Below are 20,638 nucleotides of genomic sequence, written 5' to 3'. Positions count from 1 at the left end.
CGAGCCAACCAACGGCTAAAAGTCTCCTTAATAAAGATATAAAAAAAAAAAATTATGAGGTCCTGAAATTAACCAAGTTTTACTAAGTAGAAAATCCCAAATATGTACATAGTCTACGTCAACCCTGCGGTCATCTCTTGTGCACAACCCCACCAATTTTTTAATTCTGCAGAATGGATTTTTAAACTTTTTGACGCATTACTCTTCAATACATTACAATACTTTTCATGGTTTTATGTTATTGAAACTAGCAATTCTAATGATAAACAAAAATATTTTAATACTTTGAATACATTCCAAGAGGATTATAATGAACGATATTGTTTGGAAATTGGTACATCAATTAAATTTAAATTGAATTATTAAAAATAAAAAAAATTTCAACGTAGTTTGGATTTTTCAGAGCATTCCAGATTTTCCCAGATTTTATATTTTAGCAGGACCAGATTTTCATGAGAATGTCCTAGCAACGCTGCTTGCAGTTCGCGTTTGTCTGTCAACGTTAGCAGTTCAACTCAAGCTATCTGTGCATTTTTTTTTCTTCTCTCCTTCGCTTACTGTGTGCTGGCGTTCCGCCTCCCGGACGAAAAGCGCTTGCTAAACGTTGTCGTCATCGTGTTTGTGTGTTGAGGTTGTGTTTCAGTAATACAATCGAAGGGTGCCATGGCGTTTGTTTCCGGTTACTCGCGAGTTTATTCTGCCGGTGAGGTGCTGGCGCTGCGTTTTACAGACTGTGCTGGCGAACTAAAGCCATTGTGTCGCGAGTGATTGGTGATGGAAAGTGGCTGTAATCCATTTTTTCTCTGCTGAGATCCCTCCAATTGGAGTAGCTAGTGCGAGTTTCGGGGTTTTTGAGAGTTTCCGCTGCTGTGTGCGAAAGGAAAGGCGAGAATGCTGTTTTCAACACCGGTTGAAGAAGTAACGGCAGCATATCTATGGGAGCTCTTCGAAAACATCGTGATGTCATGGATCCCTTTGCAACATATCGGGTGAGATCTTTCCTTTATTTTCTTTTAACATTTATTCCATTATTATATGAAACATTATATGCTGGGTACGGTAGTTTTCACCAGGGCACCCGATTGAGGCGAGGTGGATGGGGGAAGTGGAGGTGCCGACTCCCTGTTTGTGGCGTTTCGTGAGGGGAGGGCGGGCTCTTCTCTCCACTGCCGTCCCTTTGTTGGAAGGCCTGTTTTATGGCCGGTTGTGTGATCCTGTTGTTGGAGGGAGATTATCGTTTGTCCCATGGATGCGCGTGGGCGATGTTGCCCACGGATTCACCCAAATCGTTTTTGGCCTTTCATGTAGTGGCGGGTGGAGTGCAATTGGGGGTTGTTGGACTTGATCAGGTCGAGCAGTGAGGATGGTCCACAGTCTGTGGTCAGTTATCTTGCTACAGTGAGTGGTAGTTCCATGTCATCATCATCATCCATAAAAATTAGCTTAGGTGAATAGAAAACAACAGAGTTAATCATCAGATAAAAAAAGACTAAAAAAAAATTTCAGATCATCAATATTTAAAAGAACAAATTGTAATATGATTTTCATGGGCATCAATCGAGTAATATAATTTAATAGTTGCTTGCATATTAATCAACAGCTGAAAAAAAAACGCATTACATCATTAGAGATAATTTCCATTATTCTTTAATATAACCATTGCATTACAGATTAACTAAACATATCACTATACTTTTGTAGAGTGTTCAATATTTACAATCATAGATAACCTAGATTTTTCTATTTTTCCATTGATTACTTCAAATATTCATACGTCGCATGGGGCACAGTGTCAATCTATGGCACATGTATAATTTTATGTATAAGTACCATTAAAATATAATGAGTTAAGGGAAGAAGAATCACAAATACAACAAACAAAAATAAATTGTCATACTTATTTATTATCATACATTGTATTTCACTTTATATTTTATACATATTACATTTTTTACTTTTACATTTAACAAGAATAATCCATCCATTCAGAAAAAAAATCCCAAACATATCTGAAGCATTGGACTTATCGATATCAATTATTCATGTTTATTTCAATATTTATATATTTATTTTGTATCGCATTACTTATCGAAATTAAAATTAAGCTGATGAAGCAGAGGAAGCGACAACAATGCATAACATTATATGCAAAATATTTATTTTACAGATTATTTCTCGTCATGCATGACACCATTTAGATGAGATTCGTTTTTTATTTTTTGTTTTGTTAGTTAAACATTACACTTTTTCATTATTGTAAGGAGAGTATCAAGAATGATTCGAGTTAAAACTGTGTATTTGCTTAATATAACCTTGAGATTTCAGTGTTACATCCACCTGATGCTGTGAGCTGAGGAGACATAAAGATACAGATATATGTAAAATATTTATTAATTGCATTGCAGAATATCAGCTATTTTATCCACATAAATGTATTTTCATTATTTCATATTGTAATGTTCGGATATATTTCATTTCTCCATTACATATATTTACTTCATATATATAAATACTGGGTTGGGAGGGAGCATCAGGGTATCATTTGACCTGAAACTGGACGATGGAGTGGTATGACAACCGGAGTCTAGGAGGTAGTAAACACTATCATTTTCTTTATCCTACCGATTCGATTGTGGTGGTGTGAATTCTACTCCAACAGTTTCAGTGAGATTGACGCGCCCTTCTTAACAAACCATCCTGTAGGAAGCTTAATAAGTATTGCGAATTGCGTTATTCGATTTGTTGGATCGTATCGTTGGAAGGAGATTCTTAAATTTCCGTGGATTTCGCGTAAGTGTCTCTACTTACGGGTCCGCCCCTCCGTTTTTGGCCCTTCATACAGCGATATTGTGAATTCAGATCAGTAGCTCAAATTGATCTTGCTATTAAGTGGAGCTGCATACAAGACAAGATCTTTGAAGGGATGGTGGCTACCTTACATACATACATACAATGTCCTAGCAACGCTGCTTGCAAGAGCGTCAAAACCAGGAAGATAAAGAAGCAGACCAGAAATGAACCGTTGAGATTATTAGACCCACGCCTTGACCGCACGTCTATCAACTTTTGGGAATTCAATCAGGCCTAACCCATGTAACACAATGCATTAAGTACAACACGTCTTAAGGGGAAGGGTAAGTGGTTTAGAAATCTGTTACAACCTATGCATAGGGTCTAGGAAAAACGTGACAATGGTAGGATCGGGTGGAGGGGGGGGGGAGGGGTGTAGCTTTAAAATTCGCAGGCCGTACTTACTAAGATGCTTCCCTTGTGTATTGAATACTTACATAAAAAAATGTTTTTTTTTAAATCTCTATAAGGCTTTCTGCTCTGGTCCGTAAAATAATAATGATAACCTAGTGACAGTGTCAAGTTGAGACATGCAATTAAAATATCAAACGCGCGTACAAAGCTCGTGGTGACATGATGCTTTGATTTAAACATAGCTTGGAATCCGTATTGATGATTTTCGTTCAATGCGACTTAAATTAAGATATAAACATGTTACGATTTAATTCTCATAAAGCTCTATAAATTTTAATGAGACATACACCGGGTTCTTCGTAGCAGCAAATAACCGTCACAATCCGAACAAACGAGCCAAGTTGAAAGGGCGTTCATAAATATGTAAATGCGTTGGCACGCAAATGCACTTGTACGTACGTTGTACGTGAAGAAGTGCACCATGTTCGACGGAGTAGCTATTTCGTGGCGAATTTTCGTGCTTCCTGTGCCGTGCATCATTATGATGCGTAATTTATTCATTTTGTTTTGGAACTTACTGCATGCAAACTACCGATATGAATTTTCTCATTTCGGAGTAAAGTTTAATAATTTGAAATTTCCCCATCATTTAATGATGCAGCAATAAATTTGCTTGGAAATTTTTGAATAACTTTCTGGAGAACTTAGAAAAATAAATCTGCAGTTGTAACGTTTGACATCAACAGTTCAAATGATGAAAATAGCTTTTCGAAAATCAATTCGGAGTAAGTATTTGAATGCGAAATGATTCAATCCAAGCTCAACAGTGGATTTATTATCAGAGAACGGGACATGCACACACGGGTGATGTGTGAAAGCTAGTTTTGCCAAAATTAACACTGTGAAATTGAAATGTATTCAGCACCTGGCACAGACGGAGTTATTGTCCAAATTGGGTATTGCTCACAACGAAACGGTGGTGGAGTATGGACACATGGGATCAAACCCACCAATGACTGGTTTGCACATTTCGGAAAGCGAAAATCTCGGGCAACTAGTTGTTGGCGTAGCTAATTGGTGCCTAGGGTGCCTGGCCCTCTCCAGAATAATGCAGGATCCCTCCAAATTTTTTTGGAGTTTTCAATGCCAACAATTTAAATTATATAATTCTTAAAAAAAATGCTGGAGGGGGCATAGATCATTCTGAATGGAGCAGGAACCCTAGGCACCCCCATTAGCTACGCCAATGGCAACTACAGAGGGATATCGTGTTTTGTGTGTAAAATTGTCAACACATAATTGCTGCTCTGCAATATAAATTAATATTAAATGTTGTAACTAATGTTCTGTACAGCAACGCAATACGTATGTTTAATGTGATGTGAAGCGGTTGAAGGTGAAAAGTGGTAAAATGGACAGGTTCCCCGAGCAAATTCTGAGATCAAATTGGAATCTAAATTGATTTTTTGATTTCGCTGATGTTGATTACTCAGGTCGCTGTCGTTTTGGCCGTTTTAACGGTTAAAATATCAAAATTGAGAGCAAACAAATCTTCCTGTGACATCACATTGAAAACTATTTCTGCTATCAGTGAGAGCAAACTGAAAACTCAAATTGATATAAATTTTTCCTGTTGATAACAAAACAAGTATTCAATTAGATGTTATGCTAAGGCAATGAAAACAAACCTACAACAACATATTTTTGGAGAGCAAATGTACAGCAAAATGAAAATAAAATTTGGTATCAAATTTGTCAATTGCGTAAACTGAAATCAAATTATGATTTCAGTTTGATGTTGATATCAAAACTTGACTTCAATCTGCTGTCATCTTGATGCTGGACTTTGCTTGGATCTTGTTTCCCAGGAAAACGTTAATATCACTGTTTTAATCAGGTATGGTCTAATTGTCTGACTTCATTGCTAAACCTCATGTGAATGGTATTCACAAACAAAGTGAGATGAATTTGCCTTTGGAAGTATTGGGCAATTGTTTAAGAAACTACTTCAAAACGTTTCTGTCATTTTGAAGTTGATATGAGAATAACTATGGTAAAAGTTCTTCTTGTTGACGGCTATCTCGAGCAAAGTCTGAGATCAAATTGAAATCTAAATTTGATGTTGTGATTTCGCTGATAATGATTACTCAGGTTGCTGTCGTTTTGGTCGTTTTAACGGTTAAAATATCACAATTGAGAGCAAACAAATCTTCCTGTGACATCACATTGAAAACTATTTCTGCTATCAGTGAGAGCAAACTAAAAACTTAATTTGATATCCATTTTTCCTGTTGATAGGAAAACAAGTATTCAATTTGATGTTATGCTAAGGCAATGAAAACAAACCCGCAACACCATATTTCTGAAGAGCAAATGTACAGCAAAAAGAAAACAGCCGCAGTCAATTTATGAGCAAAAGAGGGACGCACATTTTTTGCCTGTAGACTTGGAGACATACTTCAAGTCTCCGCGTACATCGTACGGATTAGGCAAAAGATGTGCGTCTATCTTCAAAAAACTGTCGCATTAATGGCCCTTCGCTCATTTTCAACTTCTATTCAATATTCATACTGCCGTACTCTAACGGAACTATCCACCTAACCTCTTCTAAAGATCATTCTCTAGCTAATAAATCATCACACTAAAGCTTCATGTTAGCATTTCCAACCAACTCTAAAAGTTACCCTTTTGTTCTCAATCATTCTGACCAAACATTCATATGGCTGAAAGAAATTTGGCTAGAATGGTCTCATTGATAAAATTCAGAGATAATGATGTAAAGAATTTGTAATGTTTCACTATATGAACAGATTCTGTACGGAAGCCAACGAATTAAATAATTTAAAAAAATGTTAGCTAGCTTTTCGGACAAAGTTAGGTTCGCCCAATGTTGTTCTTCTACAATTCTTTTGCGAGTGTTATTCACACAGCTAAAAAAAGTAGTGTAAATTTCCGTTACTATGATGCACATAAATGGAGCGTCATATATCATACAAGTTTAGATTATAGATCATGTAAATTTATGAGACATGTCATGCAATATTCCACATATTGTATGCAACTGTCCACTTTTGTTTGCAACATTTCTTGCAAGCTGCTAGTTTACGTGAAAAGGAAGATTACATGTATGAATGTTTGTATGCATGGATGTTTACATCGCCAGTAAAATTCAGATTTTTTTGGTGTGCAGCTCTCAAATTAGTCAGAGACGTTGAATAGAGATACGCATAGACTGAAACTTTGTTTACCCCCCTGACGATAATAGGTTAAGTTATTGTCGAAGTCAACATTTCCCCTATCTGTTATATATTTATTTATTGTTGATTCAATTAAATGCAAAAATTATTAGTTTTAGTGATAAGAATCAATAGCGAATCGGAACGTTTTATTTAGTTTTATGGTAATAAAAATGATTGCGCTGCAAGCAAAGCAGTAAAGTACAAATAAATTTAAACTTTCATGGAGCGACTGTCATCTTTATTTGATCGAACTTTGTACGGCTCATGGATTCTCAGCCTAAAAGTAACGAAACACTCAATAATTTTTCTCCTGATATCATGACAGTCTTCAAAAATATTTGTACTGAGTGTTTTCACAAGATCACCCAATTTGGCAGCAATGTTATCATTGGATGTGATGGTAGGTGATATATTGTCGCAGAATATTCTTTCAAAAGTAACGAAGAAAACGTAGACATGCTGTGATATACACACACCAAAAAATTCTGAATTTTACTGGAGATGTAAACATCCATGCATGCAAACATTCATACATGTAAACTTCCTTTTCATGTAAACTAGCAGCTTGCAAGAAATGTTGCAAACAAAAGTGGACAGTTGCATACAATATGTGGAATATTGAATGACATGTCTCATAAATTTACATGATCTATAATCTAAACTTGTTTGATATATGACGCTCCATTTATGTGCATCATAGTAACGGAAATTTACACTACTTTTTTTTAGCTGTGCAGCAATGCTTCGCCAGTATAATCCTTCATTATAGTAAACTTTAAGTATGATTTTAAGATAGCACTGCTTGATATACATGGCGAAAAACAAGCTTCACAAACGGTGTAGTTCATGGCAACGCTCCGTAGAATGTATGCACTGACATGATAAATTTGATTTCTTTCAGAGTTGTCAAAAAATGTATCGTCGAAAACATCCTCCGGATATTCCACAGTGATCAGTTGGTCATCACTCACAACTTGGTTTTGAAGTTTTCTGACATGGGTTGGGTTTTCTGACATGAATTCGAAAACTGATAGCAGTTTTAAGTTATCCTTGATCTGCAAAGCTGTTGTTCTTTTTTGGTTAAACCTAAGCAAAGAAAATATATTTTCGACGCAATCTTGTGTGAACCTGGCTGTGAAGACGAACTGGTAGCGTCTAATAGCGCACTTCATTTTTATTCATTCCAGTCGAACGTTCAAATTTTCTCAACAGCATTGCGGCACTGTATCAAAGTCTTTTGAAACCACTCGAAGAAACATGGTTTCCAGTGACATTGCCAAAAGATCACCGTGCTGCTGTTTTGGCAGAAATTAAACCCGATGCATTCATCTTGGTAATACCTCTGACCCCAATTTACTTCCCCTCTCCCATTATATCTATCCACGTAGTTTGAGATCAGCCCCTAACCTTCATCTTCCAGTACGCTAGACGGGCGCTATATGTATTCCATCCATGTACAGTTCTTATCCTTCATCGTTTCCGTTTCTAAAAAAAAAAAAACACAAAAAGTGACATTTAGTAGTATAGCTTGCATAAATTAAATTGCCTGTAACATTAAGAGCGTTATATTTCATGTAAAAATCAATTATCTTTTTATTTTAAGTGTACATAAATTGATATGGACTGTTGTTCTTTATTAATACTCCAGATACGTGCATTGAAATTAATGTAGTTTTACAAACTTGTTTAGCTGTGTGAGGTGAGGTATGTGATCCAAACATATATATATATATTGTCGAAAATTTGTGTCATGATCGTCGTCGTCATCGTAGTCTTCAACCCCACTTAACAACACTGTAATTGTTTATGAGTAAAATTGATCAAACAGATCCTTTTCCGTAAATTTTAAAGCCATACGCGTTTCTGCTTCATAGATAAGACGAAGATAATCGAATATAGTACCGCAAGATCCCAAACTGACAACTAACGTAAGCGCTACTTAAATGGCAGCGGTTTCATAATTAATTAGCATCGAAATAATTGTCATTGGAAACGGCAACACCGGCCAATGCCAGAATGCACATTTACCATCCACTGGTGTGGTGTGAATTCCACCAAGCATGCAGCGTCTTTTGTCCAGCAAACCACGAATGCTTGAAACGCTACACTAGCATAATGCGGTTGGCATTTAAATTATTAATTCCTTGGCTCCTCCTCTGCTAGCTCGTTAATTCTACATTAATTCCATTCCTGATTAAATTTACCCAATAATCTCGACGTTGCGAACGTTGTGCAAGTTTACGACACAGTTGTCGATGCTGCAGATTGCCAGGATCTGCTACTATTGCCAGGTGGTATTAGTGTCACGTTCGTAAGTGTTGATAAGAGGGAGGTTCAGTGATAGTACTATCGATTCCAGTGCAGAGATGAAATTAGCTGTCTCCTTAATGATGTCAAATGCTTTAATGGGATTGCAACTGCTTTTGTGATTGCAGATACCGCCATAATAGCCATATTATCAATTCATGAATAATTAATAGTTTCTCTGAAATTTACTAGTTCCGCAGAATATGTATAAACGAAAGGCAAATGAATAGATATCGAGTTTTAATAGAAAATTTACATACTAAGATTATTTCATATTGATACTTTCACAGAATATCTGTGAAAAATCACAGGAAAGTTGTGAAAAACAACCGAACTGTTTACCGATCGTTCAGCCTCTGATATTTGAACAGAAATCTGTGTAAGAAAGAGAAAAGTGATTAAGGTGCATTAGATATGGAATCACTTGTTTACATGTTGTAAACCTGTTTTCCTGGACGTCCATGAAGAACTTGGAATTACACGAAACGACTCCTTGGCAGACCTGCAGTCATACCGTTCATTCCTGTCCAGTCCAATGAACGCACGCAACGGCTACAGTGCACTAGGGTGACCGCCCTCAAATTTTACAATCCTGAAAATTTTCAACGCCGCTGACGCAAACTAATGTAGTCTTCCAAAAAATTCTTCATCTTCTCAAAAGAATTCGACTGAAATTATGGTGTGTTGCCAAAATTTCAATCGCATGAAATGCCCAGCTAAGTTGAAGGAAGTCCAATAAAAGCTTCTATCTTCTTCCATCCATGTATTTATAGCAACTGAAACTAGCTGGAATGGTAGCGTAAGAAGCTAAGAAATTTTTGGAAAAAATTTGGATGTATTTCGGCATGACAGAAATTTTCTGCTTTCTAAGGAAAAATATGGGAGAGGAGTCCTCCTAGCCATCAATGCACAATTTACTTTTGAAGAAATTAAAACTATTAAACACGAAGAATTTGAACATGTTCGGGCCAAAGCAACTCTTGCTGGAGAAACACATATGTTTGCATCTGTGTATTTTCCACCCAAAAAAACAACAACAACAACAATCAATTGAATAATGTTTCCAAATTGTAGAAATGATTATGTTAACTTTGGAACCAGTAGTAAAATTGCACGTTCATGGCAACTTCAACCAACGCAAGGCAAATTTTATCTTAGACAATGAAAATGAAGCAATCTTACTCCCAGTCGTAGGTGAAGACGAAACATAACAATTTCTTTTTGAAAAAATTTCTTATTTTGGCCTTCATCAAATTAATTATGTAAATAATAAACAGAATTCATATTTAGACCTTTTATTTACAAATTGTACTGAGGTCTTCTGTGTGAAATTTGAAAAATTCAACTGATAATTATTGTCTAAATTTATTCATTAAGATTTAAACTAATTAGTTACGGTCAACTGTACGGAAAAGGCCAAGTAACCGATGACGAAACACGACAGCTGATACATTGAAGTCGAACATATAAAAGAAGTCGTTGAATTGCCGGCTGATTGCTCGAATTGGCTCGTGTTGTGTATAATTTCGGCGCCGAGGTTCCAAAAACAGAAAGTCGTATTGACGAAGAGGCCTCTCAGGGGCATACATATTTAGCTGAGCCAGCAGTATTCGACAGTCAATGTCACCCGTAAGCAGCTTTCCAGCGACCACAGCTTGAGCGACCGTCCGTCTCACCTCTAATGGTTAGATTCCCAGGAGACGGCAACGCTCCTCGTACTGTGGCAAGTTTGTTGGGTCACGCCAGTTGAGGAAACGAAGAGCATATCTCACAAACCTGCGTTGAACTACATGTTACATTTTTCGATGCTTAGACTCATCAAATTACTTGAGCACCAGTCAACAAAAGTACCTAACATATTCTGGAGATCCCAACAGTCCAAGAGACCTTTAATAATTTTGAGGATTTTCGTATTGTCTGCATAGAAAACGCGGCATCCTGATGGTATCAGAAAGGTGGCGTCATTTAAAAAGATCCAAAACAGCCTTGCGGAACTCCCGAGTTGTTTGAGAAAACATCCGATTCCGAAGCGCCAATCTTAACCCGTACATAACGATTCACCAAGTAAGATCTGAACCAATCCACAGCCGTTGACGAGACGCCAAGTATCTCCAGCTTGGCAAGCAAGATATTATGGTCCACCGTGTCAAATGCAGCTTGTAGATCCATATACGCAGCATAGACTTGTCATCCTAAGTCCATGCATCGCAAACAGCTAGTTCGGGTAAAAGCCGTGTTGTTCTGTATATATATATTACTAGCTGAGTGTGCCCGGTCTTGCTCGGGATTCAATATTAGCTTGAGTTTATGCGCCGATTAAAAAAAAGCATGCTATATTGTACGTTGCCCCCCCCCTATTATCTAAGGGGCTACCCCCTATGATTATCTCCATATACCCCCACACTCACCCCCACATGCCTAATTTGGTTCCATTTGCTTGATTAGTTCTCGAGTTATGCAGAAATTTCTGTTTCATTTGTATGGGAGCCCCCCCTTACAGAAGGGGGAGGGGTCTCGAACCATCATAAGAACCTTCCACGGCCCCAAAAACCCCTGTATACAAATTTTCACGCCAATCGGTTCAGTAGTTTCCGAGTCTATAAGGGTCAGACAGACAGACAGACAGACAGAAATTCATTTATATACATATAGGTAGATAGAAGATAGAAGATAGAAGATAGAAGATAGAAGATAGAAGATAGAATATAGATAGATAGAAGATAGATTTTCATCACGCGAACAGAGCATCATTTATGATAATCTCGAACAGTTTTGTGCAGGAAGGTGAGGTGATTCCACGATAATTTGCGGCATTCCGTTTATCTCCTTTTTTGTAGACTGGGAACAGATAAAACAGGTGATCTCAAACTTGGCAATACCAATGCCGGCGACGTCCGAATGCAGGTCAAGAAAGAAAAGGGGTAGGAATGTGTTGACGTGACATTCGCTTAGATGGAAGCTTCAGGCATAGCATAAATAGCATAGCATAAACCAGGTTGCACAATGGCGTAGGTCAGGTGGTATGAGCTCCAAACTGTTGTTAAGAAGGAGACGCACATTCATCCGTTGCTGTTAGATAGTAATTTGTGATTGATTACTACCTCTTAGATTTAAGGATGTGTCTCCTTCCAACATACCAGAGCTGTCCTGGCCACGTCCTTGCATCTGGTGGGGAAGGGGGAGGAATGTTAGTCCGACACTTACTTAAGAGAGATGCAGAGAACTCTACGACCCCTCATAAGTGTCACGGGAAGGGTGGATTTTTGTTAGTAGGGAGGGTAAGCCATAGGATACGCCCAGTCGGTGTTGCTGGCAATCGTTATATCAAGCATTTAATAAATAGAAGCTGTAAGTAGTTTATCTGTCTATTGTTGCTGACCTATTTTCACACATTATAAAGCCCGCTCCAATACATTATTGATACAAATATACACCACTGATAATGTACTGAAACTTTCAATCAAGCAGTAGTGCAATACTTGATTGACACGTATTTAGTAAGTTTTAAAATAATCGTCTTGAATTAGATGGATATTCCTATCGAGGACAGAGGAACGAAATGGTAAATAAACTTAGCTGAGCGTAGGTTAGAACAGTCAAAACCACATGCAACAGATAGGAATGTAAAATTTTTCACTTGATGCACTTTTCAACATCACTTCTGTACTTTAAAATTATCACCTTTTAAAAATGAAACAGTAAATTTATAACATTGTCACTAGAACGAAAACGACGCAGCAAATCAAAAACACGTCATTTTCGCAGCGCGGCCTACTTTGTTCTCATGGAAGCCTCAGGCACAAAATCTACAATTATTCAAAAACATAGTGACATTGTCAACGATTTTTATTTGGAGTTGCATTGCTTTAAACCGATAGCTAGATTCAGTTCATTAATTATCTCACTAGAGTGAAATTTAAGTTCAAATTACATGCTTAACATGACTTCTTGGTTAAATAGAAGGTATCTTAAGAAAAGTTGTTCAAATTAATGGTAATTATTGAATGATGAACAAATCAGTTTAGTATTCGCTCAATAGGCAGTGCTAGTATATCATTTAGCTTCAAGATTTTTGCTCAACTTGACGTATCGGCTAGAACAAAAATGATTCAGATGTATAAGGCCGAACTTTGCCGAAGCTCAATGTGCAGTTTGCATAAAATTCCATATTCTAACTTGACAGCATGACCAGAAAGCCGGCAGTAAAGATGTTCGAATGGACAAGACCTATCGCATGACTTGCTTTAGAATTCACTCACCATGCAGCGCTAGTGTCATTTGATTCAAAATTCTTGCCTAAGCAGTCTACATTTCAACTAGATAGGAGGTTGCTGTCTTTAATAAAGTTATTCAGATGGATAAGACCTATTATATAGTAGACAGCTAAGATCATAATTCTCAAATCTTTCAGCGCTTATGTACCATTTGACTCCTGATTGCTTGCTTTAATTTGACTGCTCTGCTACAGGCTGCTGTCTTTGGAAAAGTTGTTCAGACGAATACAACAAATTCCGAATTCTATTGTTACGTTTCAACAGAAATTATGCGTCTGTCTTCAACTTTCAGTTTATTTGCCGTTACTTTGGAAGTGGTGACTACACAAAGCACAAATTATTTTGTTTTGTCAATATCTCACGATATATGCAATTTGCTCACTCACTCGACTTACAATTCGATGAACTTAAGTAAAAAAAAAAAAAAACAAGATGTTGTACGCAATGATGACGTAGGACTACGTGGTATGATATAATAAATATTTTTATTAACTGCAGCAAGAGCTTGTGTTTTGTGTAGGAATAGGAATTTCCTCAGTTCATACTCTTTAGTATGACTATGATTGCCCTCAAAAGAACCTTTTGATATGAATTAGTTTTAGTTGGGACATGTTCAGAAAATTAACTCTTTTGGAAAATGTTGGTGGCCCTGAAAAGGGCTGATGGTAGTTCAGGCTTAAAGCCTTTGGAAGATGATGATGACGTGTAGGCAGCTGCGTATTCAGTGACGGCATCACGGATCACATTTTCTCAGCACACCTCGGGTTTCCTCGTACATCCATCCATCATTACCAAATTCTTTGCCACCCATCCCAAATAACATTGCAAGTTTTATCGAGGTTTTAAAGCATTCTACAAGTCTAAATCATGGTCTACAGAACCCTCATAAAACCAAAATTGTTACTTGGGTTGCCACGACCAGTCATGCCTGCTGGTTGTTTACCGTTGAACGGGTGAATCGCAACTAATGCGAAGGCGCAGTTAGCTACCTGTTATATAGACAACCAGCTCTGCCGGTACCATATTTTCTCGCTTCCTATTGGCTATATACAGTAACCAATGAGAAGTGAGAAAATATGGTACCGGCAGAGCTGGTTGTCTTTACAACAGGTAGCTAACTGCGCGTTCGCATTAGTTGCGATGCACCCGTTCAACGGCCATCAACACTCGGAAGCATCGATGCGTAGCCATATTTCTGATCGATTGGTGATAAAATTATTGAAATTGGACCTGGGGCAGCTGAGTTATTAACGTTCAAAATCTTTCTTAATTTGTTACATGTTCCATTTTCGGTTTCACAAAGTGTACCCCATACAGAAATCAAAGACGTAGTCCTACGTAAAAAAATAGGGTACTTGTCCCTAACCTCTGTCTAATATGTAGCCTTCAATTACATTTTATGCCGTATCTAATGTAATAATTGTGCTGCAGTCGATATTTTACTGTGAACATGAAAGTTTAGATATTCTTATTATTTGGATATCAATACACACGACTGAAAATTGTAATACTCACCATTCTAACCTGCAAACTATCCAGGTACGTGGACGTAATGTCAGTCTACTGTACTCAAATTTGGTCTATGAATGGATGCAAATTCGTCCTATAGAAGATGAACCTTGATCTCCAACGGTTCGGCATGTAAAATCGCGCTTCTTTTTCACTCCTTATCATTCATACATAACCACATTGTTGACGTCACTTACACTTCTCGCGTAAGAACTGTTGAGTAAGAAAGAGACAGTGCATTCTTTCCGGTTGATACAGATAACATAAATCGCGATGCTTTTGAAATCAAAGTAAAAGCCAAATAGATCATCTCACGACCACACATATAGCAAACTGTCAAGTCAAATGATAGCAAGCCGAACAATGCATCAGCTCCTAAGTAACATTGACCGTAACAGTGGGGCCTCATAGCCTAGTCAGTAAAGGCACGATATTACCAAGCCGGAGGCAGCCGTTTCGATTCCCGGTCCGGTCGAGGGAATGTTTCGGGTTGGAAATTTTCTCTACTTCCCTGGACATAGAGTATCATTGTACTTGCCAAACAATATACAAATTCATGCATTGGTATTGGCATTGAAAGCTCTCAATTAATAACTGTGGAAGTGCATTTAGAACACTAAGTTGAGAGCACGCAATAAGCTAATATGCGCTAAGCAATAAGCTTGAAATGCGAACAAGAAGAAGAAGAACATTGACCGATTCTCTTCGTAGATTTTTTCTATGCATCCCCACAAACACATTTTGCTGGACTTTCAGCTTGGCAAAATCCAGTAAAAGTTTGCTGGTTTTCAGCGATAAAAAATATGTGTGCATATTTAATGAAAGTGACGTTTGCTTATGGGTGTTTCCTATAGGAGTAAAGAGTTGCATAGTCGTCGTCAAATTCAATTCAGCAATTCCAATACAAAGATATCAAATTCGTAGGCCATAATTAAGAACACGTTTCAAAATGACGTCCCTAATGTTCACTTCATAATTATAAAGTGATGATGGCGTTGAATCTTCTAAATGAACAATTATAGTTCAAACTGTAATATTTATTTATTACGCTAGCATGTTACAAAAATGTAAGTCCATGAATTGTCATGCAGTTATTAGGTTTTTTGATGGCCACTGCAGTGTAGATTTTCATTAGTGCAATAATACGGCAAAATCATGGCACCTAGAAATTGAAAAATTTAAAAATGCCGATTAACTTTTTCTTAAAAAAAAGGATTAAATTTAAAAACTTTTGTCCCAAAAATAGGCATTTTGTGTACAAACCAGTTCAGCCAGTAGTAGTGGCCACATGCGGGTATCCCCGGAGAAGTGGCCAGTTTCTGACAAGGGTCAAATTGAATCATGCCGTGCCTCAAAATAACATGATAATTCATCTACCATCGCTAATCATATGAGTACTTTTGTCGGAATTTCTATAAGTATGTAAAGGATCAGATCTCACCATAGGTGGATTATATCAGGTTTATTTTAATTTGCCAGAATTTACTGAATTGTAAGCTGAGTGTGCGGAATTACAAACCTAGCGGAATAACACATGTTGACGGTAAAATAACACATTTTTGTTTCTGAAAACAACGAAAATGCTTCTGGACTGGAAAAGTTGACAACCAATCTGGACGAAATATGAGTGTTCCATCTCTATCGGAAACTTGAATCACAGAGCAAAAATCACCATCATCGTAAAACTTTCTGTACTTTGCCGTAAATGCTTGCTTTCCTCTCACGGTTTGGTTAAGTGTTTTTGCCACACGTTGTGCAATAAGTTTTATGGTACTTTAATTGTTGTTCCATCGCCAGGTTACCACCATCGTCACATTCGAAAAAATAAAGCGCAAATGAAATTATCCCTATCTCCCAAACACTTTGTCCACACAGTCAACCGTTGTAACGTTAATTGAATCGTTTTCGTAACTATATGTAACGAACACTTGAACACATTTTGTACATCGGTAGGGTAAAGATCTAATTTCCGTCACACTAAGCACAACCCGCACTTTACCTCTCATTTTTGAGCAGGTGTGAACAAAAAATTTAATTGTTATTTAAAAGATGACTTCTAAAAGTATGTACCATACCGTTAGATTTGATAAAGAGTCACAAAGTGTTGAGATATTTTTAAAAATCTATCACTGCTTCTTGATTCCAATTCGGTCATACAAGTTTCAATTCCATATAAACACATTTAAAGCGTCATTGGATTCACTTCGGCATACGGATAAGGCAGCAAAACTGGATTTTCTAGGAACACTTCTTTTGTTTTTGAGAATAATAATTTGAATAGGCTCGTCGAAATCATTGATATATTTGATGTTTCTGCTCGATATGATAGAAATGGGTGCTTATGCCGAAACAGCTTTCCACCCTATCATCTAGCCAGTTTGTTGGTGGTGCCGCTTTAAGTCGAGAGTCAAAACGAGAACGATGCAGACCATATACCAGCCACCGGGAGTGTGATCACGGTCACAGGAGGATGATACTCATAAAATTTTCACCCTCCTCGAATCGTTTTCCTCAAATGTTTGCTCCCAACGAGCCAACTCCTGCTGCAGAATTTCGGATGAGTTGTTAATTTTCCGGGATGGAGCCTGACGACAGTCATTGCTGTATAGTGTAACACTCTGTGGTGCAGGTGGTGGGTTCGAAGAACCACACCTAGATGTTTTCTGGGTTGGAAATTTACTCGACTTTTAATCCATGACGATTATTAATGATTCCAATACAAATGCCAAAACTACTGTAGAACTTAATAATGAATTGTGGAAGGTGAAAATTTCCAGTAGCTACGTATAAATTACAGATGATGTTTCCAAACATTTCAACCATTGCTGTCTGCTATCATTGTATCCTACCGAGAAGTATTACATGCCAATAAAATGTTAACTGCTCCTAGGCCGAAATGCGCATTTGCGGAAATTGCTACGTGATTGTTTCTAGGAAAGGTTCTCCATTAGAAATAAAGGAAATGCACACTGTTGCGACGGCTTTACTTCCCTTCAACAAAAAAACGTGACCAGAGATTTTTCGTCTTAGAAGAAAGCTCACGACTTCAGCTGGGAAGGAACCCAGATCTACTGGGGTAAAAAAAAAGTAGCGCTTATATCTCAACTATCAGCGCTTTATTAATTTTGATCATAATACCTTTTTTTAAAATTTTGGTAGTATATAGATTGAAGATATACTACTTTCATATTAAAAAGAGTAATTGTGTTCAAGGCCATTTTTAAATAATAAAAACACTTGAACGAATGGAGACGCATGTTAGTTTTCAGGCAAAAACATAAGGCTTAATATTTCAAAAAAATGGATTATTGATATGTTAAGAAAAAAAAGAAAAAGCTTTAAAAACCCTTTAAAATACGGGAACTCTTTGAATTTAGCGCTATAAAATACATAACAATTTTTTTTATCGTTCAGTATATTCAAAATCATTTTACAGTCAGTATCATACTGTTCTAGTAAACCCTTTTAAATACATATTATTCGCTGAAAAAAGACCCAAAATCGGTCCAGTAGTTATGAATTTTTGAAGCTAAGTAGGAAACTTTTCAGGAATTTATGGACAATTCATTAGATACGATGCCATTCGAGCAGAATTAAACAGGCTACCTAGGAATTTTATGGGATTTCACGAAACTGAAAACAGCAGAATTATGTTAGTTTAACTTGCAGAAAATGGTTTTGCAGGTCAGAGCTCTCAGCTGAATACATTATCTGCTGTTTCTGATTGTTATTGTTGGAATTTGAAAATTTCGTTTCGATTCTTTTCGTATCGTTTCGACAAAAAATAGTCAGAGCTAAATTTAGGGTTACGGAAAATTTTGAAGTAAATTAAGAAAACATTTCAATTCATAGGGCCTGACAGAACCACACAAAATCCAGAGAATGTTTCGCTGTTGTTGGGTTTTCATACCGCATACCCCTAGTTTTTCTCAACAACAAAAGAAGTGCACCGGCCGAATAAATTTTTCCATTCCATTTTTAATTTCATCCGTACGGCTACTTGGTCCAGGCTTACGGAACCTGTTTCATGAACTCTTGGTGACCATTGTCTGTATGCTCAAATGGCTTGGTTTCTATTGAATTATCCATGTATTACTTAAAATTTTGATATGTTGTGCGTCTAAATTTGTAGAAATAATATATTGACCACTTCCTCCGGAGATTCCGGAACATGTTCCGGAGTTATCGTTTGGCCATTGTCACTTTGCTTAGTTTGCACGGTCTCTACATGCAAACCAAAATGTATGACATTGACTGTTAGTTGTATTTCCTATCATCCTCCGCAGCCAATACCGCAGCGAATGACATAAGTTGAAGCTTGGAGCATTGGAGAAAGCACTGGTCTTAAATTCGCAACGTTCGTGTTTCGAGTCCAGTCGGCAACCTTCTTTCTATTTGTGTCGACATGATTAATTTCACTTACTAATACACTCCACATTTTTCTTTCTCCATTTTCTTGCATTGGATCGCAGCTCGGAATATCGCATCCTCCGTTCATACGGTCTCCACTAACATCCTGCGATGATGAATCCGCATAATTGAAAGAAAATCTTACATCCTTCCGGATGGGTGTAAAGATTAAAAACCCATTTTTGGTTGATATATTGATTCAGCCAAAAAAAAAATCATAATTCGAGTGTTGAAAAAACAATCTTCTCGAGTAACGGAGCCGCTCTTCCTAATCAATCAATGAGATTATTTTAATAAACAAGCTCCCTATTGTATTGCTGGTTACCATTATCTGAAACAGCTATTAACCTACAATCAAAATCGTTTTATTGATGCTAGCAACGTTGATCTGCGAGGGAAAAATATCCAATTTCAATGCCTACCTGAAAACGTTTGCTTTCCGAATTTTTATCTCATCAACGTATCGGTTCGGGCCAAGCGAGCTAAGGGCCATTTACGGAATGGTATTTACACTGGCGATTCCGTCTGAATCACCGAAATAATCTCGCTGGCTACAGGCAGGCATTGACTGGCAGGGAAAGCGTAAGAATGGCTCCCGAAATGAAGTCATATTTAATTTGCGAAAGAACGCAAACGGAGCGGGAAAATCCCCGGGATCACGAGAAAGGCAAAAACACACTCACACATACACACACAATCAACCCAGCTCGCCCCGGACGGTGGTGGCGCTACGGCTAAACTAGAAATCGGGTTTGGCAATGGAGAAAACGTGAAATAATCAATTGGTTTGTCTCCTTCTTCGAAATGGTCGCACTTAAATCAATTTCCCGTGCCAAAACGCTCGAATACCATTCCAATTTCACTTTGGGTGTCTTCGGTTGTCTCCATAGTTGGCAGCTGTAGGCGACAAGTCTCCTGTTATTGTTTGGCACGTTTCCGTTGTTAGTTGGTTAGCAAAATTCGGCCAAAGATAGATCCCAAAAAATCATGTTTTAAATAATTGCTGATTTGGAATTGCAAGGCTAATGTTTGTTGTATTACTCCATCCTTTATCCGACATTCAGATTTCACAAGTCTGGAATAGAGCGTTGCTTGTATTTGACTTGTGTGGAAAGGTACATTAACTTTTAATTGAATTCACATAAAAAGTGGGATTAATTGGATTCTGCTGGGGATGTTTTGGCAGAACACGGGTGAACGGTTTGCTATACGATTAAACATCAAATCCTCCGGAAAGTGGTACACAAGAAAAACATAGAAGAGGGGTCTGTCCGATATATATGGAATTTCTACCAATGTTTTGTTTCGGTCCACATGAGAACAAGTGGAATATTTTTTTTGTTTATATTTGTTATGGTTTTTAATAAGCTAGAAGGCAACTCAAAATATTCCTGCCACTGAAGCTTTCAGAGTACTGTCATGTTTTATTGTAAATGCATGAAGTAGAGACCAATAGGATTAAAACAGATATTTGCTTCTCTCCCATGGATCTACTCGCTTATCTCGTTAAATGAAAAATTAGAATAATCTTATAAATAACGGATCATACATACGTCTCCGAGCAAAAAAATTTACTCCATACATCAATTCAAGTCACACAATGGATTAGGTCATAGTAACATTGACAGATTTTCTTCGTCGATTTTGTCTTTTCATCCTCACGGCCATTTAATGACATTTCCTGCTATTTTGAAC

General features: G+C 37.4%; 1 protein-coding gene across 1 annotated transcript in view; it reads left to right on the top strand.

The window, feature by feature from the left end:
• The window catches only part of LOC135700241 (acetylcholine receptor subunit alpha-like), a 513,136-nt gene that overhangs the window by 108,528 nt on the left and 383,970 nt on the right, over positions 1-20,638 (top strand). The window lies entirely within an intron of this gene.

This window comes from Ochlerotatus camptorhynchus, unplaced genomic scaffold (genome assembly GCF_037179485.1).
Source record: "Ochlerotatus camptorhynchus isolate MF236.1 unplaced genomic scaffold, CSIRO-AGI_Acam_v1.1 ptg000130l, whole genome shotgun sequence".
NCBI classification, from domain to species: domain Eukaryota; kingdom Metazoa; phylum Arthropoda; class Insecta; order Diptera; family Culicidae; genus Ochlerotatus; species Ochlerotatus camptorhynchus.
This window is presented reverse-complemented; position numbering and strand designations above follow the sequence as displayed.